The sequence below is a fragment of the Vigna angularis genome, chromosome 3 (genome assembly GCF_016808095.1).
Source record: "Vigna angularis cultivar LongXiaoDou No.4 chromosome 3, ASM1680809v1, whole genome shotgun sequence".
Taxonomy (NCBI): domain Eukaryota; kingdom Viridiplantae; phylum Streptophyta; class Magnoliopsida; order Fabales; family Fabaceae; genus Vigna; species Vigna angularis.
In genome coordinates, this window is record NC_068972.1 from 38,937,862 (window position 1) to 38,950,326 (window position 12,465).

Consider the following 12,465-nt stretch of genomic DNA (forward strand, 5'->3'; position numbering starts at 1 on the left):
GAGAAGAAGGAGAAAATAAAACTCAGAAATTTGGAGATAAGAGGTGCATGCAAAAAGTGGCTCAAAGTTTTGAAAAGTTTACTTATATACTACCGTCAAAAAATACTCGGTCCAACCAGCTGCATACACCTGGATTCCATTTTTCTCTGAATTTAATGGTCCTGACATTGTCCTTAACAACAAAAAAATTTTCGTCCCCAAAAATTGAACTTACCAGATAACAGATGAGGATACATCTTCCTCATAACTTCTTCCAACTCGCAGGTAAAGTCACATGTTCTTTTATCCCAGACCACCTTAACTAAATTGATGGATTGTCCTCTAAGATTCTTAGTTAGGCTCTCGGCAATATTGACTGGCTACATCTCAACCGAACGGTCTTCTCGTACTTGAATATCATTCATTTCTAATACGTGAGAAGGATCCGGTACATATTTTCTTAGTTGTGATACATGGAAAACCGAGTGAAGGTTGGCTAGTTGAGGAGGCAAGGCTATTTCATAAGCAACTGGTCTTATACGCCTTAAAATTTGATAGGGACCAATAAATTTAGGAGATAGCTTCTTAAACCGAACGACCCTTCCAATTCCCGTAGTAGGATTTAGTCTAAGAAAGACGTGATCTCCAACAGCAAACTCTAACGGTCTTCTTCTCCTGTCGGCATAAGACTTCTGTCTACTCTGTGAAGCTTTTAACCTTTCTTGAATCAGCTTCACCTTTTCAGTAGTCTGCTGAATCACCTCTGGCCTAGTCAACACTGATTCGCCTTCTTGGAACCAACAAAGAGGAGTCCGACAACGTCTTCCATAAAAGGCTTCAAATGGCCCCATGCCAATACTAGATTGATAGTTATTGTTGTAGGTGAATTCCACTAAGGATAACACTTCATCCCAAACTCCCAAGTGACCCAAAACACACGTCCTCAATAAGTCTTCAAGTGTTTGGATTGTCCTTTCAAACTAATCGTCCGTCTGGGAATGATAAGTTGAACTCATCTGCAACCGGCTGCCCAATTCACTCTGCAGTGATTGCCAAAACCGAGAGGTGAACCTAGTGTCTCTGTGAGAGATAATACTAGATGGCACCCCATGCAACCGAACAACCTCTCTGATGTAGAGTTGAGCCAACTTGACCAATGACATCTTCAAATTAACAGCAAGGAAGTGAGCACTTTTAGTTAATCGATCCATTATCACCCAAATAACATCATGATTTCTGACCGTTCGAGGTAAATGAGTCACAAAATCCATAGCGATGTTATCCCACTCCCATTCAGGAATTTCCAATTCCTGCAGCAAACCACCCGGTCTTTGATGTTCCGCTTTGGCTCTTTGACAGGTTAAGCATGATGTCACAAACCAAGCCACATCACTCTTTATTCCTTGCCACAAAAATGACTCCTTGAAGTCCTGATACATTTTAGTCATGCCTGGATGCATGCTAAAATGACTTTGATGTCCTTCCTCAAGGATCATCCTCTTCAACTCACCATCATTAGGTACACAAACTCTTCCTCTGAACTGCAAAATATCACTCAGTCCCAAAGCAAAATCTTTACCTTGTTCGCTGCCGATCAGTCCTCTTGATTTTTGCAACTCCACATCTATTGACTGCTTCTCTCATATTCGGCTCAACAATTCACTTTCTACTACTAAGCGATTACAGCTGATACCGTTCGGTTCTAACTTAACTTGCAGCTTCAAGTCTCTAAAGCTCTTAATCAAATCCCATTATCGGACCATCATTGTAGACACATGCATGGTCTTCCTGCTCAAGACATCAGCTACTACATTAGCTTTTCCAAGATGGTAAAGTAAATCAAATTCATAATCTTTTATGAATTCCATCCATCTTCTCTGCCTCATGTTCAGTTCCTTTTGATCAAAAAGATACTTCAAGCTCTTGTGATCACTGAACACCTGAAACCGAGCACCATACAAATAATGCCTCCAAATCTTCAAGGCAAAAACCACTGCTACCAATTCCAAATCATGCGTCGGATAATTCTTCTCATGAGTTTTAAGTTGCCTTGAAGCATACGCAACCGCCTTCCCTTCTTGCATTAGTACACAACCCAATCCTTGGTAAGAGGCATCACAAAAAACTTCAAAGGGTTTACTCGTTTCTGGAATTACTAACATAGGAGCGCTCGTCAACCTTTGTTTTAACTCTTGGAAGATATCTTCACACCGATCGGTCCATGCAAAAGGTTGATCTTTCCTTGTCAATTGAGTTAACGGTGCTACTATCTTAGAGAATCCTTCAATAAACCGCCTATAGTAGCCCGCTAATCCTACAAAACTCCTGATCTCAGTGACCAAACGGGGTTTCTCCCATTGAAGCACAACCTGTAGTTTTGCAGGATCCACAAAGATACCACCTACTGATATTACATGCCCTAAGAATTGCACATCTTCCATCCAGAAGTCACACTTAGACATTTTAGCATAAAACTTCTTCTCCCTCAACACATCGAGCACTGATCTAAGGTGGTCCTCATGTTCTTCATGAGTTTTAGAATAAATAAGTATGTCATCTATAAAGACGACAACGAACTTATCCAAGAATGGTCTGAAGATACGGTTCATGTAATCCATGAATATAGCTGGAGCATTAGTAACACCGAACGACATTACTACATATTCATAATGACCATACCAAGATCGGAAGACTGTCTTCTGTACATCTTCCTCCTTAACCAAAATTTGATGATATCCAAACCTCAAATCTATCTTGGAAAACACAATAGTCCCATATAATTGATCCAAGAGATCATCAATCCTTGGTAAAGGGTACTTATTCTTAATTGTCAACTTGTTCAACTGCCTATAATCTATACAGAGCTGAGAACTACCATTTTTCTTCTTAACTAGCAGCACAGGAGCATCCCATGGTGATACACTTGGCCGAATGAATTCTTATCCATCAACTCTTCAATTTGCTTCTTAAGTTCAACTAGCTCTGTTAGAGCCATTTTGTAAGGGGCTATGGATATTGGTCCTACTCCTGACACCAAATCAATTGAGAATTTCACTTCTCTAGGAGGACGCAATCCAGGTATCTCTTCAGGAAAAACGTCCAGAAATTTGTTTATGATCGAACGGTCTACCCTCTGCTTACACTGCACTGATCGGTCCAAATCTTGCTCACCCTGAACCACTTCCAAATGAGATAGTATCAAGAAGCAACTAGCACCTTCCATTATATCCTGCCTCAACTAACCGATTGCTAATGACTCTTCTTGCTCTTCATCTGGAAACAACAATTTCTTCTCACCACAATCTATAAGAATGTGATTGGCAGCTAACCAATCCATTCCCAATATTACTTATAAACCTTGAAGAGGTAAACAAATCAGGTTCACTTTGAACTAACGACCCTCAACCACTATTGGACATTTAGCACAATAAGTAGCCGTCCTAACCTCCCCAGTTGTTGGGGCTGACACCACCAGATCAAACTGAAGCTCATCTACTGACAATCTCAACTTCTCAACACATTCCTTCGAGATAAAGGAATGTGTTGCCCCCGAATCACAAAGCACACAACAAGATATTCCATACAGCAAGCAAGAACTGACAATGAGATTACCTGAACTTGTTGCTTCTATTCCTATCAGTGCATATACTCAACCAGCAGCTTGAGCTCTTTCACCACCACCACCTCTTGGCTGAAACCTTCCTGCCTGTTATGGTTGACCACTAGCTCTTCTTCCCAAAGTACAGTCTCTCTCATAGTGTCCTGCACTTCCACATCAGCTACACCATCTGCTACTATTCTTCTGAGGACAAACTGATTGATAGTGTGGACCCCCACAATTGAAACACATCACATTCACAGGAACGTTTTGTTGTCCGAACGGTACTGGAGGTCTTGGAGACTGACCCCTATATCCTGAAGAAGGAGGCCGTGCATAAGGAGTCCTCCTAGTACCGAGATCACTCCTGGAGGAAATTGGTCCTCTAACATTCGGCTGTTGCCTTTGTTGCCTTTCCACTTCCATCTTGTCTTCTCTAAGACCTTAGCTCTTTCTACCAAAGAAGGAAACTCCTTGATACATAAACCAGCCACCATAAACTTGAGATCCCCTCTCAATCCATTTTCAAATTTTCTACACTGTCATTCCTCATCCATGGCCAGTGTATGAAACCTCAACAAATATTTGAACTTATCAGCATATTCAAATATTGTCATCCCTCCTTGAACCAGTTCAAGAAACTTCACCTCCTTGGCAAACCGAACATTATCAGGGAAGTATTCGACATAAAACTTCGTCTTGAAAATTTCCCAAGAGATGTGAGTATCGTTGCTTTTTAATAGCATCCCCATGCTACTCCACCAGTGACTAGCTTCTCCCGTCAACATGTACTCAGAATATGCCAACCCATTGTTGTTCGGACACCTCTTGGCATTATAAATCTATTCCATATCTCGGAACTACTGATCTGCTTCATCCGAGCTGCACTTGCCATCAAACTTGGCCGGATGGTGTTGAAGAAAACTCTCAAGACTCCACTCTGGCTGATGATTGGCAGAAGAAGTAGATGGTCCAGCTGTAGCTCTACCGCTCGCCATCAAGTCCACATATTGTCTCTAGGACACTTCAGCTGATAACCGAGCAGTTTCCAAATGTTGTAAGGTGACAATATTTTGTTGAACTAATGCAGCATTATGTTGTTGCATTGCCATGAGTACTGACTCCATCATCCACATCAAATCTGATGTGTGAGAATTTGCGGTTGGAGAAGAAGGAGGAGACCGAGATGCCATCTCTGATTATACAGAGAGAAAGAACCATTAGTCTAAATCAAGGAAACAAGGATATTGTCTAAAACTATCACTGAGTACACAACACAAGCATAACATACTCATAACCTACAAGATTCTAAGAAAAGAACTGCTCTGATACCATTAATGTAACATCCCAAAAATATAGCATAATTCTCATAACTTAACATACACAGTCATTCATCAATTATATTTTCACTCATAAGAAAGATAAAACCCGTGAACATTAGAGACCGAACACCTTCACACTTACCAAAGGGACAGGACCGAACGGTCCATAATAAATAAAACTGAAGAAATTACAGAACGTAAATACTGACTAATTACTAGAGAAAAATCGACCACTAGGAGCTTAGCTCAACCCTAAGAGTTTAAAATGAACGCTTAAAAACTTAAACCGAATACATGTAGCTCAGACCGAGCGCTAGTACAAGAACGACTCACACACCTAAGACTGAACGTTCAACATCAGTAAAACTAAAGAGACCAAACCCGGTTAATGACCGAGCAGGCCGATCACTATGACTACCGAATACTACTAAAAAACCGAACGCTAAACATAGTACGACTAAGAACGAACGTTAATACCAACCCGAAGACTGCCGAGGTCGAAAATAAGTTTTTTTAAAACTGAATGTAAATACTAAATCGAACAACACTACGTTAAAATATCACACCAAAACCGACTACCGCTAAGCCCGATTACATGACCTGACCGAGCGTTCAACAACAAGCGCTCTGCATTCTACATAATTCTACAGAACTTCTCAACCAATTCACAAGTCTCGGCAATACACAGAAATAAAGCAAATATCAAATTATTCACACATGCACACGTTCAACCAATCATTTCAAACATAAACAAACATAATTAAATTACTAGTTTCCCTTACCTCAAATAAACCAGACACTTCCTACACTTCCACAGTGTTGACTAACTAGAAATCAGCTTCTAAGGCAACCTACTACTTTCTGATCGGTGAAAATGAACCAACCAGAGGATCAAAGACAGAAAACAACTTTAGAGAAGTAGATGATGAACACATGCAAGCTGAACAGTGCTTGCATGTATAAGAAAATACAGAAAATTCAAAGAACGAGTGAATTTAACTTACCAACTCCAACAACAACTTGATTGGTGAAAAGAGAGACTCTTGCCACGAGGGAAAAACTCAGGCACCACCTGGTTGATGATCAGAAGAAGGAAAATGTGAAAATTTGTAGAGAGAAGGAGAAGAAAATAAAACTCAAAAATTTGAAGAGAAGAGGTGCATGTAGAAAGTGACATAAAGTTTTGAAAAGTTTACTTATATACTACCGTCAAAAACCGTTCGGTCCAACCAACTACATACACTTGAATTTCACTTTTCTTGAATTTAATGGTCCTGACATAATGTGTTTTTCATAGTTATTCAATACATTAATTATCTTTAATATAGAAAAATCATAATCTATCTATAATTTTTCTTTTCTCTTTCTTGTCTTTTTTTATTATTAAAATAATAATATTTTCACAAAATGAAAATTATAAATGTATTACACATGGTTATAATTTTATAATAGGTTTAATTAATAATTTGATATCTAATTGCTTTTATTTTGTTTTATTTTTTTTATATTCAAGTAAGTGTGATTTTACCGAAATCAATTTAATTTAATCTTTTCTATAATTTAATCTTTTCTATTAGATTTGTCTACATGTCATTTTTTTAAAATTCTATATATCACATCATAGTATTTTTTTTTTTTTGTAAAAGTTTTTTCCACATGTTAGGATTTATGTCATTATGTGACAGTATAAGTATTAGGTGTCAATTTCAGAAGTGTTAATGAGAAGTGTCAATATATTAAATTCAACTTAGTTCTTATATTTATTTATTTTTTAACTCAATTTAGTATATTTTTTTAAATCGAATAATGTTGTCATATTGAATTTATTTTATTTATCAATAAAAATAAAAAAATTGTTTCATTTTATGAAAAATTGTAAAAAAAATATTATTTATTTTATAAAATTGATTTAAGTTGATAAATTAAGTTAATAGATGTAAACTATATTAATAATTTAGTTTTAAGTTTTATGTAAATATAATAAGGGAAAATATTTTTTTTCAAATTTAAAAATTATAACAATAACTTTAGATTTACATTTTTAATATTTTTTATTTTTTTAAAGTGCGATTTGGTTTTTCTAGTAAATAACTAACTTGATCAATATATCTAAGATAACATCTTGATCTAATTCTTTTTAAAAAAATTATAAGTTTAAAATATGCATTTTTAAATTTAAATTAAAAATAAAACAAATATTAGTATTTAGGTGAAGTAATTTGATTTATAAATTCTAAAATTTTATTTTAACATGAATATATAAGTTATAAGTAATTTATAATTTAATCCACCGTTTGGGACAAGGATAATATTATCCGATTTAAAAGAAAATGGAATCCATTTAAGTCTAAAAATAAATATTAAGACAAAATTGAGTACTAATATTAGCACATAACATTAATATTATCTTGTCACATAACATAACACGAACTCTGACACATGAAAAAACTTTACAATAAATCAATAAAATAAAATAAAAAATTAAACAAAAATTACTACAATATTTCCACTCTTTATACAAATATAATTGTCGTGTCTAAATTAAATCAATTTAACGTAAAATGTGATTTAATTGAAAAAAAACCAAAAAAATAAAAAATAAATAAACATATTAAGAATCAAATTACTAATTAAAGGTTTTGAGAAACTCTATTTGAAAACATAATAAATGCTTGAAACTTTTATGTTGCACATATTTATATTTTCACTTATTTTCATATGAAACTTACGAAGATATGATTAATGTAACATCCATCCAAATATCTCACATTGGATAATTCATAATTATATATTGTAAGATTAATGTAACATCCAAATATCTCACATTGGATAATTCATAATTATATATTGTAACCTTACAATTACGGTAACATCCCGTAATCTCACACTTAAAAAAATTCACAGTTGATATACATATTTTAAACTCAGATTTCAACTATAAACTCCTAAGTATAACTTGAATCCTTCTAACTTATTCTTCGATCTCTTTCTTCATTGGTATTGTTTCGGACGACATTCATTCATCTGCTCCCGTATAATACCACGCATTATACGATCATCGCATTCACATGCACACACAAGTAAGGGTGAGCTAACAATTCAATACAATAAGCATACCTCGATATCAAACCATACTATGCTCACTATACCAGATCAAATTACATAAACAAATATGAGTTACCCACTAAACCACATTGCATGCATCAATATATATCAAACACCAAATCAGAATGCATACACCAATATGCATCAAACACCAAATCAGAATGCATACACCAATATGCATCACGACCATCCATCCCAAAAGTCATACAAATTGACTATATCGCATACATTCACATACTCTCCACATAAATCACATCATTATAATTCACAAGTTCAGATGCATAAATTCAAATCTAATAAAATCCAAATATTTTAGAAATCATACAAACTGAATATATTCCAACAAGATATATTACACAATAATTTAACAGTACATAATCTGTTCAATAGGATTTAAGTTAAAAACTTGTCGAGTAAACTTCCAGGAAAGAGAGGTGCGTCACAATGGACAACTTAAGTACCAAATCTTTCCTTAGCCAAAGCGTTCCTCAACTAGTTTTTAACAAATTTCTTATTTACAGATTTAAAACAACAGCATGTAATATTAACACCGAAATTTTTAATATAGATATAAAAAAAATAGAAATTAAGCAATATTGAGATCCCTGAGAAGATACGAAATTAATATCTATAAATCTGTAACTCCGATTTCAAATCTGAATGGTCACAATAATTCACTATTTGTTATAAACTACATATTAAAATTTCAGGATGATCCAACGGATAACTAGATAGATATTGAGGTTTTACCGAGGTAACTCAGGTGCAGAATTTTAAGTGGTTTTTGGTTATACTCAAAATGCGGAACTAATTTCCCTAAGCACAGACATTTAATTTCAAATCTGAACGGTCAAAATGACTTAATATGTCTTATGAATTACATACTAAATTTTGGGCTCAATCTAACGGTAAATGAAATATATATAAAATTTTTACCATGATAACTTAAGAACAGAAATATAGTGTTCATCAGATTTTTCAAAACTTAAAAATTATTTTCTCCAACCATAGACTTTCAATTAAAAATCCGATCGGTCAAAGTGTATTAATATATCTTAGGAATCATATATAAAATTTTCAAGTTGATCTAATGGTCAAATGAGTCATAATATATATTTTACCGAGATGACTAAGTAACAGATCTACAGGGGTAATTAATTTACTCAAACATGCAGGATTTATTTCTCTAAGTACAGACTTCTAATTTCAAATCCAAACGGTCAAAGTGAAGAAATAGGTCTTAGGATTCATATATTAAAATTTTAGTTAAATCCAACGGTCAAAATAATTAAAAGAAAATTTTTACCATACTAACTTGAAAATAAGAAAATTATAATCATAAAAACTAAATTTATATAAGTGAATAGATAACTACCATTACCAAAATTTTAACATACTCATAACTCATATTCATTATCATAACATGTCATATACAAGAAGAATTAGCTCCCCTTACCTCTATTCCAGACTTAATCTCCTACTCCGAATTTGTTTCCCCGAAATTTTTCAGAACCTCTACTCTTCTTGCAACTAAAAATTTCTCCCTAACTCTTTCTTCTCTATTTCTCAAGCTCTCACTTGATTCCTCTTTTTTTTTTTGTGCAAAATACCCTTCCCTCCTATGGCTATTTATAGGTAAAAAAATTTACTATTCATTAATATTTTAATATTATTTATTATTTTAATATTATTTAAAAAATAATATTTTAATCATTTACTCACCAAATCTGATCCTAGTTTCTACCTACTAATTTCTTCCATGCTAAGGAATCTTAATGCTGAAAATTTATTTTTATTATTTTTTTTTACTATTTACTATTTACTATTCACTTTTTACTATTCACTATTCAATTTTTACTATTCGATTTTCTTAAAAAAAATACTAAATAAGTTATCAAAAATTTTAACTTCTCCTTATAAAATTACTATAATTTTATATCCAAAATTTACATTTTTCTATCCACTAAAAATTATTATTACTAATAAAATGCTAAAATTTACTACTATATATATATATATATTTTTTTTATGGGTCTTACAATTAATGATTTTATAAACGTATCAAAATAAAATATATTATCACTTAAAGGAAATCACCATTTTGGAGTTGAACCGTTAAATTTATAATGGGCAACCTAATAGGTTCCTAAAATTAACAAAACAGAACTTTGTCTTTGAAATTAAATATTTTTATTCGATTTAGTAGCTAAAATAAATTAAACGGTAAAATAGTTTCTAAATTTTGAAATTATCAATTAATGTGGTTTATAAAATTGTAATGTTCCATCAAATCGATTTATAAATCAGGAGGGCTTAATTGTACTTCTGAAAAGTTTGAAATGTATGGCTTTTTCTCCCTCCACGTTTTGACTCAAATAATATCACGAACTCTATTATAATTAGTAGAAATATAGGCGATGTCGCATATATTGACAATTTTTTATTACGTTATTTTTTAATGGTTTAAATTTAATATTTATATTAATTTTAGTTTCATATATCCTTTTACATAAAAAAAACATGTATATTATGCATTTTAGATTATGTACTTCCTTTTGGGATAGATATGAGTTTTTATTTCTTGTTTTTTACTTAACATTGTTTAATAGATTAAGCTTGTACGATATACTCAAAAGATTGTATACACAAAAGAGTTTGAAAATTTAATGATGTGTTTCAAATTGGATTATCCATTATAAGATTAAGAAAAATAATTTAAAAATTAATAAGTAGGTAACAAAAGGATGATCCCTTATAAAGGTTGTTTAGTCTCTTTTAATAGTTCAAAAATTTATTTGTGAATCCAAATGACGTTAAAATGATAAATGACACACAAATGACAAAATATAATGGATTACTTTATCTCCCAACTTATATTTATAATGAAAAATCATTGATATTGAACTACGAAATCATAATTTTAGACTACCATCTTCTGAAATAAGTTTGTTTGGTAATTTAAGTACTAATAAAAGTTTATGATCTATTATGATAATTATTTACAACTTCCCTTAGATTTGTGTAAGAAGGTGAAAATATATAATGTTTTCTATGATTATCTCTGATCCAAGACAACCAAGATATTATATAGAAGTTTATATTTTTGTGGGGTAAAGGAATTGAATTGTTTGTTGAGTTTAATGTCAATGCATCGTTTCACGTACATATAATTTTTTTTTACTGTTAATGACTTTCTTGTATATGGGAACTAGTCATGTTACAATATCAAAATAATCATAAAATATATTTTTTAATATGAAAAAACATGTTGATAGACAATTAAAACACAAAAGGAAGACATTGTATCTTGACCACTATATATTTCTAAAAAGGTTTAACCCATATTGTAGATTGAGAAATGTTTTTGATGAACACTAAAAGGATGACATTTCTATCACGCTATCAACTAATGATGAGATTTATGAAAAAATGAAGCATGATGTTGTGAATTACATGTAGAACTTTTTTTCCATGTCAAAGTTATAGCAGAGGTTGATGACCATTTAGTTGACATAGATCTTTGTTGTACTGAACTTGCTATGCTTCAAACTACCTTTTGTATTGAACATCCCTTTCGTGTACAAACAACATCAAACTTAGTATGTAAAGAAAAAATGTTGGTCTATTGGGTCAAAGACTTTATTAAATCATATGTTTATGATTTATTAAGACAATTTAACAAATTCAAATTGCATTAGGTCTTGTTGTGAGTGTTATCCTTTCTCTTGCATATTATCTTAAATGATCGTATGATAAATATTGAATAAAAGTCATGAGGAAAGATGATATGATAACTTTGTAAAATATGAGTTTTATTTCACTTTTTAACCTTATAATTATTTTTTATTAGCACATTTAAAACATAAATATCAATTCATCAATACTCGATTTTATTTATTATGATATCATAGGCCATTGTTAGTGTCCAAGATTTTAAATGCCCACTAAATGATTCATCCTCAAACCACACCATACTAGGAAAAATGCCCTACTTTAATACCACAGATAACACCTAACACCTAATTGCCTTCAAAATCAATGACCACCACCACAAATCAACTCAACTTTTTAATTTGGCCTCACTCACACATTTCTTATAAATTATTCAAATGAATTATGAGTTCTAATCTGTTAACAAAATTGAAAAAATAAAAAGAAATTAGAGAATAAGATACATTAATGATCCTCTAGGTTTCATGAAATTGCATAAATACCTCCCATTTTTTAACACATACGGTATTTTTCCTTAGCCATACACTCTCTACGCTTTTCAAATACTTGAGGTTGGTGCAATGCATAAGGTTTTTCAAAAAATAATAAAGGAAGGGAAGTATAAGGATAAAAGAAATGCAGTCGATTCTTACTTAATTTAACAAAATCTCAGGAATAATGAACACTATCCTTTACTAAAAGATACAATACAAATCATGCTATAAGTTAAATGTTTTTATTAGATTCGAT